The sequence below is a fragment of the Aptenodytes patagonicus genome, chromosome 5, assembly GCF_965638725.1.
Source record: "Aptenodytes patagonicus chromosome 5, bAptPat1.pri.cur, whole genome shotgun sequence".
In the NCBI taxonomy this organism is placed as follows: Eukaryota; Metazoa; Chordata; class Aves; order Sphenisciformes; family Spheniscidae; genus Aptenodytes; species Aptenodytes patagonicus.
Genome location: NC_134953.1, coordinates 57,428,401 through 57,453,929, shown reverse-complemented (window position 1 = coordinate 57,453,929; position 25,529 = coordinate 57,428,401). Strand labels below are relative to the sequence as shown.

General features: G+C 39.9%; 1 protein-coding gene and 1 long non-coding RNA gene across 3 annotated transcripts in view; one reads left to right on the top strand and one right to left on the bottom strand.

Moving 5' to 3' along the window:
- The window catches only part of NEGR1 (neuronal growth regulator 1), a 315,598-nt gene that overhangs the window by 125,347 nt on the left and 164,722 nt on the right, over positions 1-25,529 (bottom strand). The window lies entirely within an intron of this gene.
- Positions 11,266-24,085, top strand: LOC143161206 (uncharacterized). 2 transcript variants are annotated; one of them, XR_012995489.1, is made up of 4 exons: positions 11,266-11,408; positions 16,350-17,056; positions 17,206-17,828; positions 23,799-24,085. It is a non-coding gene; the product is annotated as an uncharacterized LOC143161206 (long non-coding RNA). The 2 variants fall into 2 exon arrangements; XR_012995488.1 differs by having other exon boundaries at positions 16,350-17,828.

The following is a 25,529-nucleotide window of genomic DNA, read 5'->3' as shown; positions in this document are numbered from 1 at the left end:
CTCTACTGCTGGACCTTCAGCACAACTACTGTAGGTCCTGTGAGCAGAGTGGCATAAGGAATGAATACCAGCAGAAAAGCTGGATCATATAAGCAATTGTAATCAAATCTCCCAAAATACAAATTTCCAAAGAAAATACACTGACGGTCCTGCCATAAGCAGGAATCTAGAATTGAAGTAATAGAATTTCATTCAGTTCACATAGATGAAAAAAATTTCTTTTCCAAGACAAAGATTAACACGGTCTACTCTCTTCTCTGCTGCTTAATGTAAGCATTGTCTTCGTCCTCCTCTCCCTTTCCTCATAAGGTTTTATTTGCTCTTTATCACTCCCGTCCTTTTCAAGTGTCCTCTTCTCACAAAAAGCAGAATATTTTCCCTAATGCTCAAGCTCCCAGCCCTGGATTTCCTCCTGCAGCTCCAGCTGTTTCCCTCTCTTCCTTGTTTAGGATAGCCATTAACTTTGGCTGTCAGTCTTGCCTCCATGTTCAAAACCCGAACCTATAGTATTTTGTCAAATATTTTAATTTTGACAAAGCCATATGTTCTCATGGCACACAATTTGAAACTCTTTCCTCAGTGATTCTACATGTAAGCTGTGGTTATGGAGCACAGAATTTGATATGAATGAAATTCAACCATATTAACAGATTTGTGGAATATATATGGCCAAAGGGGCCATAGGATAATTTAGTCTGAACTCACAGGATCTACAGATTTTCCAAGAAGCCTCACTAAAGTCTATGTTTTAGAAAGCTGTGTAGTCTTATCTGGGCAATTCCAGATGATGCTCACACTGCCACATCTGGTAAGCACTTTCAGCGATGAAATACCCCCTTGCTGCCAGAAAATAGCATCTTAGTTCAAAATTGCATCCCACTAAATTCAGCTTTCAGAAATCAGGTCTTACTATGTTTTTGTGTGCAAGACTGAACATCCCCCTTACTATCAAGTATCTTTCCTATGACTAAGGACTCATACAACGTGATAAATCACCTCTTCATCTTTCTCTGCAGATGATTTGAGCACCACAAGCTTAATTTTTGTAAGGCTTTCTAGATAATACTAGTTTCTCTCTTTTGAGGAATATCTGAATCATCCTGAAATGTGAACAGTGGAACAAGGCATAATAGCCTAGTGAGTCTTACCAACACTATATACAGAGGTAAACCCCCTACTTTATCTCAGCTTTATTTCCTCTTTCCCTGTGCAGTTATTATCACCCGGACTATTCTTCCTATTATCCCTTCAGCTCCTGCCGTGGCCAGCTGTGGAAGGAGAGGCGGGGCAGGAGGCACTGAAGAGATGGATCTCCTGTGTGGTTAAAAATACCAGTTACATATGCTACCAGAATAACATAAGTACCTGGAGGCTCCTGTTGGTCCCTTTGCATGTCCACCTGTGATTCCCTTCTGAGCAGCACTATGGAAACCTCTTCTTAATTTCCTCTTTAAAATTGCATATCTTGTAGGTAAAAACTGGTGTCCGCAGCAGGAGGAGGGAGAGCAGAAGCATCTCTGGGGCTTTGCTGCAGAAGGGACCTGCCTGCTCCATCTAATGTTTATGTTATGGCAGCTCTGTTAAGACTTTCCCAAATCAAACTTCCCCACCAGTGGCTGACAAAGACCTGTTTTTTCACCTGGCTGTTTGGAAGAGCTGCTTTGTCTGACCAGATCTGCTATCCCTGAAACCTGACTGATTGATGCTAATAAGAATCGAGCCTCTGGCTGACAACATATTTTAGCTCCTACTTCTTCCTGGAGTCCAAAATTACGTGTGCCTTTATTTTGCAGGGGATTGACATTGAGCCTATAGTTCATTGCAGGGTCTCATTTCTCATTTTCAAGGACTGGAATTATATTCTCAGTTACATTCTTGTGTACGTAAATGATGCAGCACAATAAAGCTTACTAGTGTAGTGGGAATGACTGTAGGGTAGAGCTGCTTTTTTTAGCTCCTTTTGATTTTTAAACATGGGAAAGGATGCCTTATTTTCAGCACAATTTAAAATTATCAGGTAAATAATCTGGGGTATCAGCATAAGTGCACCTATCTTGTTTCATAAAATATATTCCCCCTGTTAAAATGTCCAGTCAAAGTCTATGTAGTATCAAGATTATAACATATGTGGCTGGACATACAGCTCTGTTTCTTCAGAAGGTTTCCCCAGATAAAGGTGATGAAAAGTTATGAACTACATTTTTTATAGTAACATTTATTAAATCATACAGTAGCCAACTCCCTTCTTAGATTATAATGTAATCAATCCCATTTTATATACAGAATATAGCCAATCCCAATAGAACATATAAAAACTGTGAGAGGAATTGGATTATAAGTACAGACGTGTTGCATCTGGGAGGTTGGCAAGAGAGATTTTACCATCAGAATCTAAGGAATCACCTGCTTCATCCCTCCCAGGTGTTGCAAGTATAGCTTTTGTACTCATATTGCCTTAGCTGAAGCTTCGTATGCTTGCTTTTCATTAGAGAGTGACATTTTTGGTGAAAAAGAAGTGTTATATAGCCTGTTTTCCAGAATCCCCAATACCCTGAAGTTCTTCATCCAAATGCTGGGCTGCACTCCCCACCCCTCTGTCTGCAATGATAATTTGATTTTTTTCCTAATTATAATTTCATAATTAAGCAATAAACACAGAGGGGGGGAGAGAAGATGCTGCTTTCGGCAGCTTAACTGACCATTTCTTTTGGACTGGAATTAATTTGTTGACCAACCCATCTGTGCAAATGCTTATGAATTTCTAACTGTGAACGGGCAAACAGCAATGTGCACAGGAGTTTGCAAAACACTGTTCACCACATTTCAGAGCCCTCCTGCAAGATGCACTGCAGCTCTACTTAACTGTGGTGTTTGAGCACAAAAGATGCTGTTTTTAGGGTCCGAGCTGCAGTGGAGGACAGTGAGAGCACATGGTGCAAGGGATGCTCACGGCGAAGCAGCATGTCACAGAAGTGCCTTGGTCTGCTGTGATTCAGCCTTCGCTTCTGCAGAAGCATTAATGTTCAATCAAATGCATATTTCTAAAAGCCATACAAATCTCAGAAGGCAAAGTCCTCCCCTCAAGAGCACACAAACACCCTTTGAACATCGGGGTTTCAGCAGACCGTTTGCCTGCCTGGGAGCAGCTGCCAGCCCTGGGGGTACCTGCTCCCCTCCCTGCAGGCAGCAGCCTCCCCGCAGGGTCTGCCAGGGGTGGAGGGCAATGCAATGCCCTCACGGCACAGCCCTGGCAGGTTTCTTCTGTTTTACAGATTTTCTGACACCACTGCCTGCAGCAATCGGCACAGACAGGATACAACAGCTTTTGGCATTCCCATGCACACAGAAGGAATTTGCGCCTCCAAATAGTATTTCCTACTCCTTCCCATAAATCCCAGAGTCGGACATTTTCACCCAAAGGGCAAATCAACACCATCAATTTTCTTCCTGCAGCTGTTTGGAGCCTACGGGACGTGAGTGCACACAGACCTTGCTGATAGTACTTCATGCCCCCATCCATTATATCCAAAATACGCTATGGCTGTATATAATTTTTAAATGTACAATATTTTATAATAACATTTATACTATATACGAGACTATGGTTATAAACACATAAGATCTATTGCATTTTTATTAGGGAGACAGAAACTCTCTGGTGTAATGATTCCTCCCCCCCAGTGATGCTCCACCACCATTTTTCTGACAGCAGGCAGGTACAGTGCACCCACTGGAAGGCCATCGTGTTTCACTACAGCACCACAGAGACGCCTGATGTAATTGCCAATGGCCTACTACAGCATTTTCCTCTCTGACTTTGTTATTTGTGTCTGTTTCTCAGTGAACTCTTTTTCCCTGTGCCCTGTCAGATGATCTATCACAGAACTACAACTGAACTTTAAATATGGAAAAAAGAAGAAATCACAGTCTGGAAGCTCTGTAACTACAGCACAGTGTTTGAGCCCTATTTTTATACCCAGTGATTTTCTGTACTCAGCGTTGTACAGAACACAGACCCCAGCGTCGTTGCCTCAAGGGACACAAGATCCCAGTGGACAAACCCTCTCCAGATTTTGCTAAAGACTGGAAAGTCTGATCTAGAAGAAGTGTGCACATTTTTGTTTCTTTTTGAGGATTATCATCAGGAATTTTGCGGTCTTTCTAAGGGAAGATTTGAACTGTGACATGGTAGAAGATGGAAAATTTTCCAGGCTTACACAGTGCAGATTAAGTGATTTTCTCTTAAGTACGTGCTTTGTTCATTTTCTAAATGACTGGGCTCTTCTTTAATCCAGGCTTTATAGTGGGGAAATTAAATAAAAACTAGTAGAAGATGTCTATAAGTCTTATTACAATGACACTGAGTAGGTTGTATCGTTTATGCATCTCCAAAACAGAAAATAAATGAATACAAGCCATACATTAACTAAGATAACACACATGTAAGCATAGAAGTGCAGTCCTGCTTTATAATGTAATTCTGTAAAATTACAGAAATGATACAATATGATCTGGTACTCATGAAAAATTGTAGATTTTATTTTTATCAATGATTTCCTAGGAAGACCTTCTTTCCCATGATAGAAATTGGCTTCTATAGTAAGTATTTCTGGAACCTCATAATTTGAGACAAATAATGATTTCTGGTATGTTGGTATGCTGTTAATTTTTCTGCTATTTACTGACTGTTAGGGATCATTACATTCAGATCACTAAAATCTGTGGAATTTATTAATTATGACTAGAATATATATGCATAATCACAATGGAAATTTAATATTTAATAAGAATTTAAAAATGTTTATTTTGCATACATACTCCTTATAATACCTCTAAAGACTCTGACCTATGAGCAGATTTAGCTTTTAGTATCTGCTATGCTGAGCTTCGAGTGCAGATTAAATCCATTGCAGAGCTACTCCACATTTCAATGACTACAGTCTTTTGTCGATCCCACACAGCAACTGTGAAGGTCAGAAAAAAAATTAAATATAGCAGTGAATAAACTTTTATGCAGTATATGGATTAAAGAAATGCATAAGAAACAATATAACAGGCAAGGATGAAAGACAAATGAAACTCCCAAGTAAATTTCGTACAAGGGTCCAAAATGAAAAGCACTTTACAGTCATTTGACATTTTTTCTTAAAATGCTTTTAAATTAATACCTTCCCATTTAGGACAAGGTATACAGACTGCTTGTAGAAACTGAATAGAGAAGGCAATCAAAACTAAACTTCTGCTTTCTATAGTTTTATCAAAGCACCCTTTTGTGGGGACAGTGGGGTGAAGGGACTGAACGAGGAGCCTGGGGCAATTGCCCCAAAGGTGGAATCCCTCCCTTGACAGGAGGAAGCCTAAATGGGGCTATAAGTGCAATCGAGCAATGTACAGTGGGTGCCAGGGTGTTCATGTAAGGTACAGCATGGTACAGGATCCCTGATGCTGCCAAACGCTGGTGACAGGCACAGCACATTACTGCAGTGGGAGAGCAATGGAAGGAAACCCCTGCAGGTACCTGGAGCAGCTGAAGAGTCATTGCTAAGTGATGGCCAAGCAACTGCGAGGTTGCAGAACTGATTTGCTATAACCCACCTGATGGTCTGATTTTCCAATGAAATATTTTGAGTCATTTAGGACCAATTCCCCATTTGCAAATTTCAAATTAAAGAGTTGCTCATGTCACATCAAATATTAAATGCACTTTAGCCTTTGATCATTTTCTGGGAGCCAAAATAAATCAAAATCAAAGACAAAGATTTTTTGTTTTCTAAAACAAATGAGAAAAATTGAATTATTATTCTTTGTTTTGCTGATGAAATTTAAAGTGATGATTAACAGTCTGGAAAAAGATTTACATTTCAGTGAAGCTTCATTTTCTGTCCAGAAATCAGTCTATTACATTGCTTACTTAAATTTTGGTTAATTGAGAGAAAAATATGGAGAAAAAGAGAAACATGGAGGAGCAAATGATAATTCAACCTCACAGGTAGTCATGCAGGTAATGCAACATCCCCAGTGTTACAGTATTATCCTAATGTGCAAACCCATCCTTATGCAGTTTTAAATCTCCACCATCCCTTTCCTTCATGTGCCTGGATGAATGCATTCTCTAAAAAGTTTCTGTAAATGACCAACAATATGAAAATTTCAGCATTTTCCATTATTTTCTTTCTTTAATTCTTTGTTGGGAATAGTTATGATACTCTGCTTTAATAAGTAATTTGTCAACATTATAGGAGAGAAAAAAAACAGGGAACATACTCAAAAAAGTTGTTTACCTAGTTGGTTTGTACAGTGTTTTGTTTAAATATTTATCAAAGATTATATCCACTACAGCGTTAAATAAATGAATCACCTTTATTAGCAGTGCGTACCAATAGAGTGTGGCATGAGGGACACAGCGACATGTTTATTTTCCCTTGGGCTGTTTATAACAGAGAGAAATAAATGTTTCTGTTTCCAAAAGCAATTAAAACAAATGGCATGAGAATGAAGTTCAGACAAGACTTAATAGCGAGCTACTATAAAAGCAAGTGTGCAATAATAATGATAACATTAATAATAACATTCATAATCTTATTCCACCCTGATGCCACTAAAGTACAATTCATTGGAACCAGTCCATCTCGGTGAGAAGCAGCTCCAAACCAGCTCATAAGTGGTAACAACCTGCAGTCCAAATCTCAAGGCCTCGAAGACAAATAAAATGGAGGCACCTGACATTTGCCATCATGAAGGACCCCACAGCTATATCCGCAAAAGCTGCTGTGAACTGCAGAACACTGCCCAAATGGGTTTTTGCACTCAAAGTGGGCTCTGTCCTTGTCCCCCTGCCCCGGTGCCACCCACCAGTTCGGATGTCCCCCTGCCCTGATGGTGTGATGCTGCTCTGAGCTGCCGAGACCTCTCTGCACATCATTGGGGTGGGGGGGAATGATTGTTTGTGGTGTACAAACCAGCTTGTAAAGCACTGGGGACTCCTTGGCGATAATAAAAACCACTATCTCAATGTAATTTGTTACCATCTAGTATTCAGGAAACACTAGTTGAGTTGCACTCACAGCCGAAATCTAGAAAAAGAACTCAGAAGAGGAGGGGTTTATTATCTTCTCAGGGTCCCTGCATTTTAATTTCCTGATCGGATGTTTCTCTCTGGCATTTGGGAGCAGATGACCCTCTGATCCCACCAACCTGATGAGTGACATAAGGCTCCTCGACAGCCATGCCCCTTCCCACTCTTCCCGCAGTGCAGGGCGTGGCGGGCGTTGAACGTAACACTCTTGAACTTCCCACTCTTCCCGCAGCGCGGGCAGCACGGTCTCAGCAGAAGGTAGTGGAGACACCACGCTTCTCCTCCCACCAGCACACACCACCCCTTGGGGAAGTGCACTAAGGCAGCATGACTATCTCCAGATCTTCCCAGAGCCCGTCTTTGAATATACGATTTTTTTTCCATGTATATACAGCTTTTGTAACATTTTCTGTACATCTGCCTTTTAAAATTAAAAAAAAATAAATCTAAATTTAGCTATGAAAACTGCAAAATACATGTGTGGGATGTTTTTTTTTTTTGAGATGTTTATCAGAGATAAAAAGTCATCAGGTCTTGACTTGAGCTAATAATCTCTAGCAATTCATTCCACAAACCCATGGCGGCAGGTCCCTGGCTCGGTTCCCCGCTCACTCCCAGGCATGGCAGTGATGGGAGCACAGGACAGACCTGGCTGCAAGAAGAAACTTTTCCTCTGAGGTGGCCAATGCAGCCAGGGCCAGCGGTACATCCACCGGAGGCTTCTCACCCCTTTGGCAATGGGACAGCTTGCCCACAGCAGACAAGGATGCTGCATTTCACTGTGGGGTTACCATCAGCTGCATCTCTGAACCCCGCATTGCTGGAATGACAGGTTAGGGACCTTTGTGACCTCAGCTGTCTGCTGTAGATACTGAAAGAAATAAGGTGAAACATTGATTTCTCTCTGCAGACAGAATAATGTATTGCTTTGCTTTCCTAATATGCATATTGATTTCATTAACTTGTATAATATCTAGAAATCACTAACGTGACATAAGAAATAGATTACTGTTCTTTTTATGGCTTGGACATAATAATTAGTTTTTATGACAAATACATAGAAAAATTAAAATGTGCTTATGAGGGTTATTAAAACCAGCGATGAACTCCATTTTCTACTAATTGAGAATCTATACGACTTTCCAGTTTGCAGTCATCAGATCCCCCAGCATCTGGAAAACCTTCCGCTTTACAAATGATTCTGTTTTCCAAAAGTTTTCATAAATTTTGACATATTCACTTGCATGAAGGTTTCTTGTAAGAAAACCCTAATTTCCTCTTCTTTCCTTCTCTTATTCTTCCCATTTTAGTCAGAAGGATGAAGCACCTTGTGACTAAATAACCAGACACGACCATAACACTCAAATGTGGGAAAAAAGAAAAGAAAAAAAGGACAGTTAATCAAAGGAAAGTTTTTATGAAAAAAAAAAAAATCCCAGGTTGAAATGTGATTATTAGGAATAAGTAATATGTTTGAACCGTATGTGATTGAAAAGAGGGGGACTGCATTAACAGCTAGCAGGGTCTTCAACAGGCCAGTCGACCATCTGCAGAGCTCATTGACAACCATCACCAAGCAACAAAAAATTCATAATGTTGCCAAATGCAAACCACTGTGACTACTGTGAGGTGTATTAATTAGCCAAAACAGATGTAACTTATTTCCAGGAGATTACACTGACTGATATCCCACGCAGCAGCTAATGCTGCTAATCCAGCGCAGTGGCTAATTAGCCAGTGAGATATCTGTATGTGCTTGTGAAGCTTCATCACTTGCTCTTGACCCCCTGCCCAGCAATAAATCCAAGCCTGCTTCCGTGTGGTTTGGGAGAGGACACCCTCCAACCAGTGGCTTTATATAGAAAGTAGATGATGCCAAATATTTGTGATGCCAAATATTTGTGACCCCAAACTAAAAATGGCAGGATTGCAAAGAATCCCCTTAAAGGCTGGACTTTGCACAGATTACTATCAGTCAAGTGGTTAGTGAATGAAAGTCACAGTGTTACAATGCAAAATTCATAAGTTACCATAAATCAGCATGCTTCGAATGCTCCAAGAAGCAAGAAACTGTTTTAAAACACCCTTAATTTTGTCAAGATTTTTAAATTATTTATATCTACGTAAATCCTCCACCTCTCTGCCAAACATGTACACTGTTTTCATCCTCAGACCTGTAAACAATTTTGATCCCCTAAACACCTCTAAATGCCACATCTAAAATATCTTATTTTAAAATAAAAAACAACCATAAACATCACAACAAATTTTTTCCAACAAAATTGTTTTTATACTTGAACATATTGTACCACAGTATCTATCATAAAACAGATAATTGTGCTTTTTAGAGTTGCAAAATCATTTGTAAACACTCAACACCCCCCCCCCCCCTCGCTCCACTTTTATGTACTTTTTTTTTCCCCAGGGTGCATTAGAGTTGCCACACAAGAAATATTATTTTATCCCCCTCTGCTCAGCCCTGGTGTGACACATCTGGAGTGCTGGGTCCAGGGCTGGGTGCCCCTGGAAAAGAAGCATGGAGAGAGTGGAGCGAGTCCGGGCAAGGGCCATGAAGGCGATGAAGGGCACGTCCCAGGAAACAGTAGCCACTAACATTAAGATTGTCAAACAGGAGTAGATGAGCAAGAGTAAATCAACAGCAAAGATTTAAATTTGTATGCAGTTAGTTGAGTTTAAAACAAAATGTAAATTGCTGTATTTTAAAAGGTCTAGGTTTCAGAGAAGAAACCCTTCATGGATGAAATCCCATCCCAAATTCCCAGCTTGAGGTAGGGGCAAATAAGGTTTTTCTTTGAGAAGGAAATTCCTTGAAAGCCAGGATAAGTGGAAACTGCAAGTTACAGAAAAATAAAAGTTCAGAATTTTTCAAGCCATATTCATCTGTGGAACCACTTAATTGCCCATGTGCCCAGCAACATTTTACTACTCCTAAACGGCGATGCCTATGAATTGTATTACTGTGCCAGTCTTGACCCACGGTATCTCACCTCCTTATGGCTGCTGAAAAGAGTTAATGGAAGGAAAAGAAAGAGTTTGCATTTTCTGGAGCATTTCAGACATGCGTTGTAAGTGTAACTCCAAGGGCAGCTCACAGATTATTACTCCTGGTGAAACGCGTAACCTGAGATCGTGGGACAGTCTCACAAGACGGTGTAGGCGGCAGCGCTGGCTCATTGACTGCAGCAGCTCAGCACAGCCCAGCAGAAATAACGTGAAAAGTCAAAGCACCTCCCTCCCTACCTGCACCCCCCATGGTCAATTTAACTGTTTATGAATGCATAAAAATGCAGGTAACCATCTAGATGACTCTCCAAGTAGCATCATTTTTTGTCCAGCTGAAGCCCCCCCATTGTAATCAAATACTGCACAAAGATAACACACAGATTTTTTTTTCATGGCTGACAAAATAAAATAATAAGATGAGCTTAATATTTAGTGACTTGTAAAATACCCCCAAAACAGATACGATTTTTAGAGTATAGTTAATACAGTTTTTAAATCAGTAGAGTAAATAATATAAAGAAGCAGACAACAGCCTGTGCTAGTGTGGCACAAATCTTCATTTATGTGGCAATCAGTCACCAACTGGGAAAACTAAGAGTATTTTTTTTCTTTTTTGCATTTACATGATTAGTTCCTTAACAGCAGTTTGATTGAAGAGCATTGCCTAAAGGTCCTCACCTCTTGCTTATTAAACACGCTTTGTCTTGTACGCAGAAGCAGCGTTGGCACACTGGTTCTGATAAAATAAATTATGGGTGAGCTGTGAATAAAAATGGCTACATCTTGATTCGTCATTTATTTCCAATTCATGTCAACACTAAAGCGTGAGGAAAACCTCATAAAAGTAGTATTTTTGTAAGTTTTTGATTAATCTCTTTTCCTTTGACCTATCATTAGCAGTATAACCATAATTTGTATAAACTAGTGAAATATCCTTTATGTTTGAACTAGAAATTTATTATCATGTTATCTGTTATCAGTGATCAATTTGTTTTAGACCAACTTGAATATCAGTCTTAAATTATAGAAAAAAGACCCACATGGCCACAGGAACATGCTAATGCAGAATTGGAAGAAAAATCAAATAAAAAGATGCGTAAGCAAGTATTCTGTCTGTTGTATCTATTGTATTTCTATCAACAGTATCCTGGAGTCACAGGGGCAGGAAGGTTTCCTGGAAGCGGATGCTGGCTGGTTAAAGGCTGACACACCTGGATTCACATCTACAAGATTTTTCCTAAATCATTCGTTTCGGCACAGAAATATTGGCCTTTACCTGCTCTACTTGTGGCAGTGTCACTTCTCAAAGGTAATGATCTATTTTAACCTCAGTAAAAGTTTATGAAGGCATGAGAGACTTGGGAAGACGTCAGCAGTGGCAGATGTGTCACCTGCATGGATGCCGTCCCTGCTGCTCCCTGCCGAGCTGCTAATGACGGTGGTGTGCACCGACAGTCCTTGGACTCTGGAAGGGTCACGTTAAAATAGTTTATTTATCTTCAGCAGCAATATCTCAAATAAGTAAATCTATTCGGATTTGTCAAAGCAATTTGAAATGAGCCATGCCTTGAATATGGGAATTGAACGAAAAGCGAGTTTATACTTAAGAGGTTTGCTGAAGTCAGTGAGAGTTTTGCTATTGATTCATCGAAGCAAGGCGTTTTCTCTGCATCGCTAAACCAAAAATACATTGTGGCTTTCGGCCATGTGCTCACCGTGTGCTGCTTCTTGAAGGTTCAGACTCTCACCCAGGTTTTGTGAGCAACGGCCCCAGCAAAGGTGGAGCCGCACGTGAGCAGGGGCAGGCGGCAGGGACGGCTGCTTCCATCATACTTGGAGGACTGTTACCAAGCCAAGAAGCCATTTATAACATGCGCATTGGAATAAATTTATAAATTCAGAGGGTACCACTGCATAAAACTTCAAGTAATGGAAGCCATTACAAAAGGGCTAAATTTATTACTAAAATTAATGAGCATAAAAGATTAAGAAAATCTTACCAACTATGTATCAATCATATCACTGTGATTGATTTTCACGTAGAATAACCAAACATTTAACTAAGAAATACCTAAATTGAATACATTTTTCATAAATATTTTAGTAAGATTTAGAAAGTTTAACAAAAATTAGGCTAAAATATCAGGTGGATTTTTTCTGTTATGAATACTAACAGTGATTTTCAGGGACCATTTTTACACTGTTATGCTAACATCTCTGATGCTTATGTTATGAACCCATGTTCTTCAAAGACTGAAAGTAAGAGCTTAGCAAAATAATGTATATATTATGTATAAGAGAGGTTGGCCCCAAACTGGAAACAAACCACCACTTCTCCGAGGAGGGATGGAGATGTGTCTCCAACTGGGGTGCTTCTGGAACAAGCACGTTGGCCTAAACCCCAGAGTTACCGCAGGAGCAGAGGCAGATAGCAGCCCCAAAGTTTCACTTTGCAACCAGAGCCTGCTCTGCGAAGCAGGAAGGATGCGCTCTGAATGAAGGCTGATGGGCAAAATTTGTTATGATGCTGAAAGTTCTTTGAAAGATGAACATGACAGCTTTCTTTTTTCCAAGCAAATCGAAGGATCTTCATCTCTTACCCACAGTTATTTTGTCATGCAACCATTTTTCCATCAATGAAGAAGCAGACTCTCTGCAGATAATCATTCTTCAATTTCTGATGCCATAGATTTTCCCTATTTTCTGTGACTCATATTGTTCACTTGGTAGATGCAGAGAGAAGGGAAAGGACGAGCACTTGTTCTCTCTGCAGCCCTTTCATCACTCTCCTACATTTTTTCATTACTGTACTCAATTTATCACTGAGAAAATACAGAAATAGAAAAGCTATATTTTTTGCCTTGAGATGGATGTTATCAGCAGTTTGATGCTTTGTAAAGCAGAAGAAATGTAGAAAATAAAATTGCCATTGCTGTTAATTGATTTGCAAAAATCTAGTTTTAAATCAGAAAAACCTTACTGAACCAAAAATCTAGCAATACTTTATTTTTTTTTTCAAAGCTTTCCATGTTTTTCCCTTAAGTGGAAAGCCATTCTCAGGCGCATTGACATCATCAGATCGCTGGGTCCCCAAACAGCATATTCCCTCTTTGACGGGTCTTTGGTTTCCAGCAAAGGGAACGAGGTCTAGGAGCAATCCCATCCTAATCTCACTGGCTAAATAAACACTGACCATTGATCCTGAAGGATAAGCCCCATTTAGGCTGGGGAAGATCAGCACAGGTGCCGGGGTGCCGACTCCAACCACCCATTGCTACAGTGACTGCAGCTCTCTGCCTCGTTCAGCCTCTTCCAAAGACTGGTTAAATGTTCACTCAGTTGCATGAGCCTGTGTAAGGGATGATGATTTTGGCTGAATACGTTTTCCTGTAACTCTAGCACATTTGGGTTTTTTAACCACAATTTCAGCTGTACTTAGCAAGCTAGGAGTAATTAGATACTTTTTCATTGATTATCTAATTATTTTTTTTAACTTTTTAAAGCACAACTGAATTTGGTTTAAAATGAAAAGCAAAGCACTTGATTTACAAAAAAACCTTACTGATTCTTGCTACTAAGTACTGTAATGGGATGATGTAGTGTTACGTCTTTCTGGTATGAAAAACTGAAATAAAAGGAAATTAGACAAGCATGTTTCTGCAAGCCATGAAGTCCTTGAAGCAATCATATCCCATAAATCAGCATACACGTGTGCCTTGTGCAGGTGCAAGTGGGATGCTTTCTAGCTTCGGAGAGAATCCCTCGTCCAAAATACAGACTGTCAGAGTATGGACAGAAAAAGAATGATTTTATTTGGAAATTCTTTCTGTGCAAATGGGGATGAAATTTGTGTTCGTGGGATTAGGTCTTTATGGTCTTCTCTTCTTAAAGGGAAGGTGAACTGTCACGGTGAAATGTCCCTCAGGCATAGAGAAGATGCAGAGCAGAACTCCCACCTTCCGTCTTTCACACACTGTTTTTCCCACTGCCTGGAAAAGCTTTCAGACATATCACAAACTACTTTCAGTAAGCAACGCTCTTCAATCAAATCGCTGCAAAGGATTTAATCATGTAAATGTAAAAACAGAAAAAAAGAAAAAGCAATAACCCACTGGCTAAAACTAAGGTTTTCCCAGTTGGTGACTGATTGCTGTCTAAGTAAAAGGTCTGAGCCACAAATGATATTCTATTTTAGTTGCGTTGTTTAAGCTAATTTAGCACACACTGATATGAAAGTACTCTGAAAAATCAGGGATTCTTTCTGTGTATCTTACATACCACTAAATATGTGATTTATTTAATTATTTCCTAAGCAAATTATATCAAATTTACTTTTCATTTTGATTCTAAGAGGGATTCTTCTCTGCTTCGGATCCTCCAACACATCCCAACACTCCCAACCCTCTGTCCGGCACTGGAGACTTGTGTCATGCTTGTGCAACTGCTTCTGTATAAGAGCTAAATATAATCCTAGGAGGGATTCTGGGAAGCATTATCTCAGATAATCAATGCAAAAGTCTTATATGCAGTAGCACTGGTATTGTTTGATTAATGAAGTTATTGCCATTCAGTAAAAATGTAAATAAAGATTATACACACAGGTTATTCTTGAAGATCCTTTCCAATTTAGTGAATTCAAACATTTACTATCATCTCCACACCTGGAATATAATGCGATTTTAATAGTATATTGTTACAGAAAATAGGTACCCCCAAAAAAAAGACTGATTAAAAATATGAAAATGCTCAAAGGTCAAAATAATACAACATTCAATGTAGTTAAAAAAATGACTCCCCCGTATTAATTTTATATGCCAGCATTTCAGGGGAATGATCACTAAAAAAAGACAAGAAGAAAATTGTTTACATAGGGTAGGAAGGGAACAACTGGGTGGAACAGGATAAACATTTGTCAGTTAAAATACAATCTGAGTAAATTTGCATAAAACAGAACGCTTCAAAAATCTCATGATCCACGGGAACTTTCTGAAGACCTCTCTCTGTGATGAAGCAGATTTAGACTGGAGGAGGACAATAATATACAAGCAAAAAATGTATAAATAGATCTGCATATAGATCTTTTCCATCTGTGAAGTACCATTAAACACCTACACCTTCCAAGGCTTTCTAAACAAGCAGTTTACTTCCCAACCCGAAGCCAGCTTAGTCAGATCTCAGGTCTAACCCGTGACTGCTTTACGTGAGCCAGCACAGTGCCAACTGACTTGGGCTGCTGTCCTCTGGTCCCTTCCCTGTAATTAAAGTGCAAGGTATGATGGCTTAACATGTTACCTATGAGCAGCCTGTTTCCTAGTCATTATAGTCTGCCAAAAATATTCTAAATCCTTTCTTTCTTCCTATGCCATTAGATATATGCTACGCTGTCCTCATTTCTCCAGAAAGTGTCAATAAGTTGCTAGTTACTATATGAGGACATACACATATTATTCCCTTAAAACCCCACTATTTCTCTTTTCTTTTCAGACAATAAGCTAAATACTACAAGGTTCAATTTAAAACCAACAGAGAGAAAATCATAGTTTGGTAAAGCCAGAAAAGCAATGTAATGTAACAATTCAGAGTAAACTTATATTTCCCATTCCGTATCATTATAGATAAAGCAACAGTTGTGTTCAGTCTTAGCGAAATGGAGAGGCTGCTTATTCGGGCTGTGCAGGCTGTAGACTGCTGATGTTGCTGTGCACGTTTATGTGTGTATGTATAAATAGAAACAGAGGACATAGAGAAGCGAGAAACAGGTAAAGTGCTGAAATTTGGTAGGCATGAATTAAAACATAAGTGGGCATAGAGCTTTTCACTGAAATATTTATGCAACATACTAAGTACCAAGAAAAAAATTCTAGAATAGAAAATTAGAGGTAAAGACCATCAGTAATCTTTACAGGCAAAATAAGAATATTTGAAGTTTTTGGCAGATAAACAATAATATACTTGTTGCCACTTTTGCTATCACATGAACTATATGAAAGATCCATAATGATTCAAGATGCTTTCTTGTAACCGTGCATTTTTTCTTTGGAGAATTTTATGTGTTTGATTTTTCTCCAGTAAGGCTGGATGACAGATTTACATTGTAGTCCCAATATAGTTATTAAAATACTTTCCCTTGACAGTTCTCTGATTGCATCACTCCCCCTTCTTTGAATACCAACCATATGTCTCTGCTTACTTTGCATTTTAAATATCATGTTCTCATCTGAAAAGCAATTCGTTGTCCTTTACTCCTCAGTACGTGTCCACTCTCGCCCGTTACAATGTGAACGTGCAGTTTGATTGCCCCCGTGGCCACCTGCTCAGATGGCATGATCTTCCCCTTCCCTTCATCCTCATCTCCTTCTGCACCGGAGAGCCCCGTGGAAAGGACCATGCAATTCCCGTGACCCCTCGGGACCCACCGCTGATGTGATTTCCACATCGAAGCAGCTGAATACACCTGCCCGCAGAGCTGATGTACCTCACCTGGTTATAACGAAAACCGGCATCCATAGTCATATCACTTCGAAGATGTTGTCACGTGTTAACTGTTGGGAATTTGAAAGTCAAATCTTTCAAAGGTCAGGGTGACTTGAAAAGTGGCATGGGCCAGTGGTGCTTAGGAAAAACTTTTGTACTTTGTCAAATGAAATCTTAAAAATGGGGCTGAAAGGAACAGAATCAATCAACAACTTCAACTCTTTGCTCCAAGAGAAGATCAAGAGTATCGGAGACATCTCTGACGCGTCAGTCTCACCTTGGCTTGGTAGCTTATGGCAGAGATCTCCCCAGGTGACCTGCTCTGGCTCTTGTCTGCCCACAGAACGGGAAATTTCCTCCTACTCTGAACCTCCTTGCTGGGAGGTTTTCTTGAACGCTTGTCCTGCCCTTTGTGTCCTCTTTGTAACAACTGTGCAAGTATTTGAAAATTTGTTTTAACCTGCTAGAATTCCCTGTCTACAGGTATGAAATCTTTCACATTTTTGTTGGGTGTTATATTTCCTATTATTAGTTATTTTTACGCATTTAGTTTTTATTCTCCTTTGAACTGCTTTACCTTGTCTAAAACTTTTTAAAAATTAGTCTTCCCCAAATTGGGCATCCCATTCCAGCTAAGACTTCATCGTGGACAGATAAAGCAGAACAGGTAAAAACTGTGTCCAATTCAGGTACTTCCAACCACTGCATCTCCAGACGACATCTGCGCTTTTCCTGCAGTATTTATGTTGTTGTCTCAGATTTAATACATGGCCCACTATAACTCTTCTGAAGCACTGCTGCCTATGTAGTTTGCGCTCATTTGTGTATTTGATTTCTCCCTAAGACTGCTGTCTTGCACTGTCCTTATTGAATTTCATCTTATTGATTCCAGACCATTTCTGAAATCCGTCATTTTGAATTTGAAGCCTGTTGTCACAAGTACTTGCACTTTGATGTCACCTGCAAATTATATAGATGTATTCTCTAGTATATCACCTAATTCATCTATTGAAATCTGTATTAAATCCTTCTGGAATCATGGCAGACCCATTTGATATGTCCTTCTCGCTAGACAGTGAATTACTGACAGTCATTCCTTCAGAATTATTTTTAACACGCTAGGTACCCACTTTACAGCAATTTGTTCTGGGCTGTCTTTCTTTAATTTTTGGAAGAGAAAGCCAGGACTGACTGTGTGAACATCACTCTAACGTCAAGATGCGACTCCCATCTGCTGCCTGACCGTTCCTGGGAGGTGAGTTACCTTCCCAGAGAAGGAAATTAGACTGGTCTTTCATAGTGCCTGCTTTAAAAATTAATGTTGCTCGTTTATCATCTATTACCATTTGATTGTTTATAAGATTCCCTTTTTTTAGAGTGTTAATTCCAGACTTTTTTCAGGTCAAAAGTTAAGCTCGCTTTTTTATATTTTCTGGGGTCTTCTGTTGATTGTTTTTTAAAAACTAAATACTGGGTTTCATCTTCCCCCCAGATTTCCCAAAAAACTTGTCAGGATGCAGAGACTGCTTTCAGAAGTTCAACGATGAATGCTACCAGTTTGTGATTATACCAGCTTGTGTGATGCATCTCAGCATTTAATTTGATCTTTCCCTATTTTGGCTCCCCCTCCTGAGGAGTAATGCTCTCCAGCTCCCTGATGGAAGTGGGTCAGAGGGAGGTCTGGTCTCTGCACATGTGGACCAGTGGCAGAAAGATCTGCTTTGCTTTGGGCTCCAGCCTCCATGGATGGAGGAGGAGGAGGATGCAGCGTGTAGGGGGGTCAGAGGAAGGATGGGGGACCCACCAGGGAGGTTATCCCCAGGTGCCCTGTGCCCCATCCAAGTGTCATGCTCAACTCACACACATTTCTTCCTGCAGCTCTGGGACAGGTTAGATCACGAGTACCATCCTGAAGCATTTGCATGTTTCTGTACACAGAAGGATGCCTCTCGTTGTCCAATCACATACTATTTTTACTCAGGAAAATGGTTCTTTAGTTATACTGAATGCTAATATATACTGAGAAAATTTCAAACGAATTGACTCAATTCAGATGAATAAAGGCTTGTTCCCTGAACTAAGTCAGTTGGTAGGTATTTATTCAGTATTTATTTTTGTTCTCACTACATAGCCTAGAAATTAGTAATGATTATCTAACATTTAAACTTGGAATTGCTTTCCACATTATTAATTTCTTCTCTCGAGTTTCTGCAGAACTGCCCCAATCGCACGTAAATGTGCGAGCAGTATGATTTAACCTTCATGACGTTCCAATGACACGGGTAGCATTAGCATTAATGGGGATTAATGGGATTATTATTATTCACATTTTACAGACAGTTAACACCAAATTACACTCAAACTGTTACCTGCCCAACAGTTTTGGATACCTGACCAGAGACAGTGCAGGCAGCATCTTCTGGCAGAATTTCAGTGTCTAGCTGCTGTGGGAGAGGCCAGGGAGAACCGGCAGACGTGTACTGCCAGCTGCCACCCTGCCCAGAGCCGGCTCCTGCTCACTGCACCGACTGTTACCATGGGGTTCGAGACTATTTTCACAGTTATGCACAAAAAGGGAAAGCTAAGTTTGCTCCAGGATCCTAACTTTGCAACTAAGAAAAGTCCAAGTGAAAATTTTACTGTAATTTCAGCCATGGAATCACAGAAATAGATTCAATTTCTGTTTCCACTGTTACAGTGACATATACTACGTTACAATACACGATTACCACCCTGAATGTCTCTGCTTACAGAAATCAATAAAAATGAAAAATTTAAAAAGATTCTATGCACTTGTCCCTATAAATTACACTGATTATTAAAGACTCCAATAACAACAAAGAAATCAAATCTGTCCTCCTATGCAAAAGTATCACAAGGGTCACAACCATTCAAAGTAGGCAGCTTACTCCAGTTAATATGGACTTCCAGAGCTGAGTACTCAAAATCCTGTTTAATTAGGATTTCAACATCCAGCTAGTGACTTCGCTTTGATAATACAGATCACCACTTTCCATCCTAGGTTAAAATTACAGCAGTAGCTTGTCCGTGCTGGGTAACTATGTGACATACCAGATTTCTCAGTGTGAACGAGCATCTAGATTAATTTATAGTACTTCAAAGTTAAAAAAGACTAATCATATTCTGTTGGCGTAGCCAATGATGAAGGCAACGCTGTTTTCCTTTGGGAGAAGGCACAGTGGCAGAAGCATCAGTAGAAACGGTTAAACTCCATAGATGTCCTTTGCTACCCTATTTGGCCAGTATTTCCATGGGGAGATCAGCATGCTTCTGCAAGGAGAGAGCCACAAGAAAAGCCCTGAGAGCCACTTGGAGTGCCTGGATGGACCCAGCCGGGGACACCGATCTGCTGCCTCACACACCTCCCTGGAAATAACCCCAGCTCAGGGCTTAGCACAGATTTGAGAACTGGGAAAGCGGTTTTTGGGCGTTGGGTTTTTCTTTTTTTCAAGCTAGCTTTTTGTCAAAGGTGGAAAGGAAGGCACATACAGTTTTGAGAGGTGTGCCGACACAGCTGTCCACTACCATGTACCCGATTCGCCCAGGCTGAGAAATACCTAGACTTGACTCAGAAGAGATGGGACATTGGAAAACAGTCTTAAATTACCCTTGCCATTACCAGCTCGACACTCACCTCCACCAGCATGGTTGTGCTGCTCTAAATTTCACTGTGTGCCCGTCAGTGTTAAACGCCCATTACAAGTTTACGCTGCAAACGCGAGCGATGTTGGAGGCATGGCACAGACTGGCATTGGAGCAAGCCCTCGACATTCAAACAAGAACATGCAGAGACCTCGCTTGGGACTCTCACAAGATGACCAGCATGGACCTGGGTGATGCCCTGCATGCTCTGCTGCAAGGTCAGCCTGTGTTTGCCCTGGGTGCTGCTCTGGACACTGTAATGGAGCCTGCGGGTACCCATGAAGAGAAAAGGGATGCTGGCAGGAGTCAGTGAAGTACCTGTAGGGGAGGAGGAGGAAAGCCTAAGAGCAGAGAAAGCACATTACAGGACAGCAGGAACTCAGAAGTGCTGGGCTGGCAGGGACCTCTGGAGACAGTCTGGTCTAACCCCTGCTCATAGCAGGGTCACCCAGGGCAGCTGGCATGTGGAAGAGCCAGAAGAAAGCGAGCTCTGGGAGCAAGAAGAATACTGGAGCTGGAGAAATTGATGTGGACACACACATGGTAGCATGCAGTCAGAAAATACTTGCTGATGTTCTACAGCCTTGAAAGTACTGCCTGGAAAACCTCTTGCTCAATGGTATTTTCAAGGGAAATCGTGGGCACGTGCAGAATGAAATCCTTGTAACCGTTCATGATATTCAGTTTACCCATGTCTATGCCATTCATCTTTTTTCAAGAAAAAGATGAACAACACGGAGTGGGAAAACCTCTTGTTTCTCCTACCCATCAACATGCTTGTTCCTATGAAAATAAAAATTAGCAGTGGAGATGCTAGTGCCTGAGGAAGCCTTGCACAGTTCAGACATTTCAGAGTTGGGAGGTTGCTATGATAATTTTCAATTTCAGTCAACAATGAGCTATAGCAAGACTTTTCCAGCTGTTAAAAGGTGCCTTTGCAATGTGAAAGCCTCATGAGAAAACATTATCAATGGATATTTCTGTTAGGATGAAATAGGTATTTGCAATGTGGGGTTTGAGGATTTACTCAACATTGTTTTTACTCTTTCCACCGCATAGCAACAGAGGTTATTAAGAGCATCCTGTGAAATACTAGTTTTGGGACTCCATGTTAATGAACTTCTCCATGCTGGAAATACTAAAGACTGACAGAGTTAAAAGCACTTCACCAGTTCAGGTCTTTTTGTCCATACAACTGCAGTTCAGGAGCAGATATGATTATAATATAAAACTGTGAATTAGTTAGGGAATGTTTTATTTGTGACCAAATTAATTTTAAAACTCACTTAGGAAAGAGTATGGAATCATAGCTAAAGCAAAAGATAATGTTAGCCACAGTTTTGAGCTCCTTGCCCTCGTACAAAGGTTCTGTGCTAAATAAGGCACATGAAGAAATCAGTTGACATCACTAGGACTCTGAATAGCATCATGTGAGGACCCAGAAATAAATCAATATTTGATTTTTGAGTGTATGATGAGGTGGTCAAGTTCTGAGACTGCTGGGTCTAGTGGCCAGTCGTAAATGCAGTAAGTTGGGCTGATAACCAGTGTTGTGGCAGGGAAGATGCTGGGCTCACACCTAACACCAAAGGGGAGCCATATTTGCAGGGGGAGGAGACTCAAAGACCAGATAAATGGATTACTCTTCCAGCCACAAGAAATATAAGGGATTATGAGTGGTGTTTCCAAATTAGCACATGGCGAAATGACAAAAGTCTCTAGTTGTGGTCAGAGAAAACTTTGGATGAATAAATATCGCTATGTTATTGATGAGATCAGTGCTAAGAAATACAGGATCAGACACCAATATGTGCCAGTGAGGATGGCCCAGGGAAAGCTTAGCTCAGTCAAATAAAGAGTGAGATACAAAGTAATAATAAAGCGATTTGGTTTCTAACATCAGTGATAACGAGTGGAAAGACAGAAAAGGTGACTTTAAAAGGACCAGAACAGATTATGGTAGCAAAATTTTTTTGAGGAAATACATGAACTAATACATAATGTAGAGAAAGGCAGATAGTTTTACTATTTACCTTTTCTCATGTTACTATGACATCCAAAAAAAAAATCCCCCCAAATAATAAAGACAATCAAGATGCATTTATGAAGAAGTTAAAAACATGCAGTACGTAAATAATCATTTCCACAAGATCTCATGGATGCCAGGAATGCATATTGAATATTGTTTCCCATCATACTGGACCACAAAAGAAGAGGGAAACATTTGAATTTCAAACCAAACAGCACCTGGCCTGTCTTAAGAAGGAAATGTCATCATTTTCCCTGTGGTTAAGTTGTTCCCCTCTTCAGTTCATATGGCTTTCCCATATATCACGATGGGGAGGGAGATAGCTTCCTCTCACATTATGCCTTTTTAATGTAAAATGCAAATTCCGCTTGCTGAGCTGTCGCTGGGGTGTAAAGAGCTCCTTCCGAGAGCCCCAGTGACTGCGAAAGAAAATCTTGCCTTTTGTGATGAGGGAGGAATATCTCCATACAGAAAGTTAGCAGTTAACTGCTTGTTGACATAAATTAATGGAAACTTTAAATAAAAAATTACTTCTTGTTCACAGCAGACTCTGTGTATCTATTCTAAGTAGAGTTATGAAGGAAATAATTCACCATAGCTCATGCACTATGACTGGAACGGGATTTAAAGAAGTCTGGAAAATTAAACAATAAAACACGACAGGCAGCAGTTTCTGGAGGTTGCTCCAAGAGCTTTCAAACACCGGTGAAGTGCAGCAATCTGCTGGGCACGGCACACACTTCCTGGAGTGCCTCAGTCACTATTAGAAATGGAATTTAAAAAGGAAGAGTCAGATGAGAGGAATCGAACAGATGCATTTTAGAGAGATGATCAGAAATGGGGCAATTCTGCCGACAAACAGGCCAAACCATGACTGTGAAGCATAAACCAGTCTCCTTTGAAATCTGCACACGTGGAAATGCCTTGGAAAAAATTATTACAGAAATTCTATTATAAAATTAAATATTTTTTCATCTGCTTGCTGGAATCAGACTTATATGTATAAACATCCCAGCTGGATGTAACTATACTCATAAAATGGGTGCATGCATGGGTGAATGCAGAGATGCAAAACCAGTCTTTACATGTGTGGTTATTGATTTTGGGCTCAATGTGCATTCAAATACTCGAGATGTAGTCGAGGAACCTGCTGAAAATTTAACCACAATGTTATATTGGATGCATTTTACTGCTTTAATTTAACTTTTCTGTACATTTTTATTTAAAATATGCAATGTCAGAACACAAAGCACACTGAGAATTTACACTGTGGTCACATTTTACCTCACTTGAAACCTACCTGAACATTGCATTATATAGCTGGAAACTCATACAGTAAGTCTGGATGAATAATGGATTTTTTTTTTTAATGAGTAGCTGAATTCCTAAGTTTGAAAAAAAAAAAATCAGTTCACATAGAACTGAGAAAGGGAAGTTTTGATTTTGAGGACTGAAATGAAAAACAATAACATTTCCTTCGGGAAATATGAATGTTTTGTTCAATCTAACCAAAACCCTGTGTTTCTTTTCCAGGTTACAGAATCCTGTCTACCTCAAAAAAAGGCTCTTTAGAAAAGGACAGCTGAAAAGCTGAAAGCACGAGACACTGTTTTCTAAAGAGTTATTCTAATTATCTGTTCATGTGTATCATTTAGGGGTTTGTTATCCCCGATACACCCCTTGGGCTATATCACGTGATAAGTAAATGATGAGTAAGATCCTGTTCAGATGATGGCTTTTGAATCTTGACACTGACTTAAATGGGATCAGGATTTCAGAAACTGCTTTAAAACTGCATTATTCTTGACAAAAAGGACCGAATGCCTATGGGTGAAGCCTTCCTGGCTTCATCATATTTGTGTGAACCCCAAACTTAGTTCTTATCTTTCACCTTCCTAATTTGGGCTAAAAGACACACCTGTATTTTTTTCATCAACATTATTACAATATTCCCTGTAGTGTACCAGAGACAGACATTTAATCTTTTAAAATCATTTAATCTACGAAGCTGGTTTTGGTAGGAAAGCTTGCTAGATATAAGATATATACCACATATATTAATTTTTATTTTAAACCAAGATTCTATAAGCTGGGGAAGTCTGATATTAGAAATAACTGAAATTTGCAGTCTCCAATATTCCTGGTTTTTGAGTCACAGTGAGAAAATAGTGTATTTGTCTAAACAAATTGTACAGTCCACAGTGAATTGAAAGGAAATCAGCACCTTACAAAGCTTTAGAGTTAAATACAATGTCAGGAAGTAAAATACCGTAGCACTTAAAGATATGATAGAGAGCAATTATTGTAAAGCTAGAATTGTAGGCATTCTTCAACTGACTTGCACTGAATATCTATGTTAATTATATTATAGTATAATAATATTAATACTACTGCATTAAATATTAATTATAATATGTACTGATCCTATGCCTCAATTCTATTCAATCTTTTTCACAATTGTCCTGGTTTTGGCTGGGATAGAGTTAATTTCCTTCCTAGTAGCTGGTACAGTGCTGTGTTTTGGATTTAGGATGAGAATAATGTTGATAACACACCGATGTTTTAGTTGTTGCTAAGCAGTGCTTACACTAGTCAGGGACTTTTCAGCTTCCCATGCTCTACCGACTGAGAAGGCTGGAGGTGCACAAGAAGCTGGGAGGGGGCACAGCCAGGACAGCTGACCCAAACTGGCCAAAGGGACATTCCATACCATGTGACGTCATGCTCAGTACGTAAACTGGGGGAAAGCTGACCGGGGGGGGCCGCTGCTCGGGGACTGGCTGGGCATCTGTCAGCGGGTGGTGAGCAATTGTACTGTGCATCACTTGCTTTGTATATTATTCTTATTCTTATTACTATTACTATTATTATTATTATTATTACTATTACTATTATTATTTAATTTTATTTCAATTATTAAATTATTATCATCTCAACCCACGAGTTTTCTCACTTTTACTCTTCCGATTCTCTGCCCCATCCCACTGCAGGGGGGTGGGGAGTGAGCGAGTGGCTGTGTGGTGCTCAGTTGCCGACTGAGGTTAAACCACAACAACAATAAAGAGAATAAGCTGTTGAGGACAATACTTTAGCGGTCTTACATATAAAATAAATCTCACTGGAATAGACTGATTCAATTGGACACCTTCTTATCAGCATTCAGAAAGTCAGCAGAGAAGTCCGAAAGGCAGAAGCAATTAGAGCCATATTATTTAACATGATGTTTACATTTTAGTGATATGGAGGTGTCTCTGCAGAAAATGG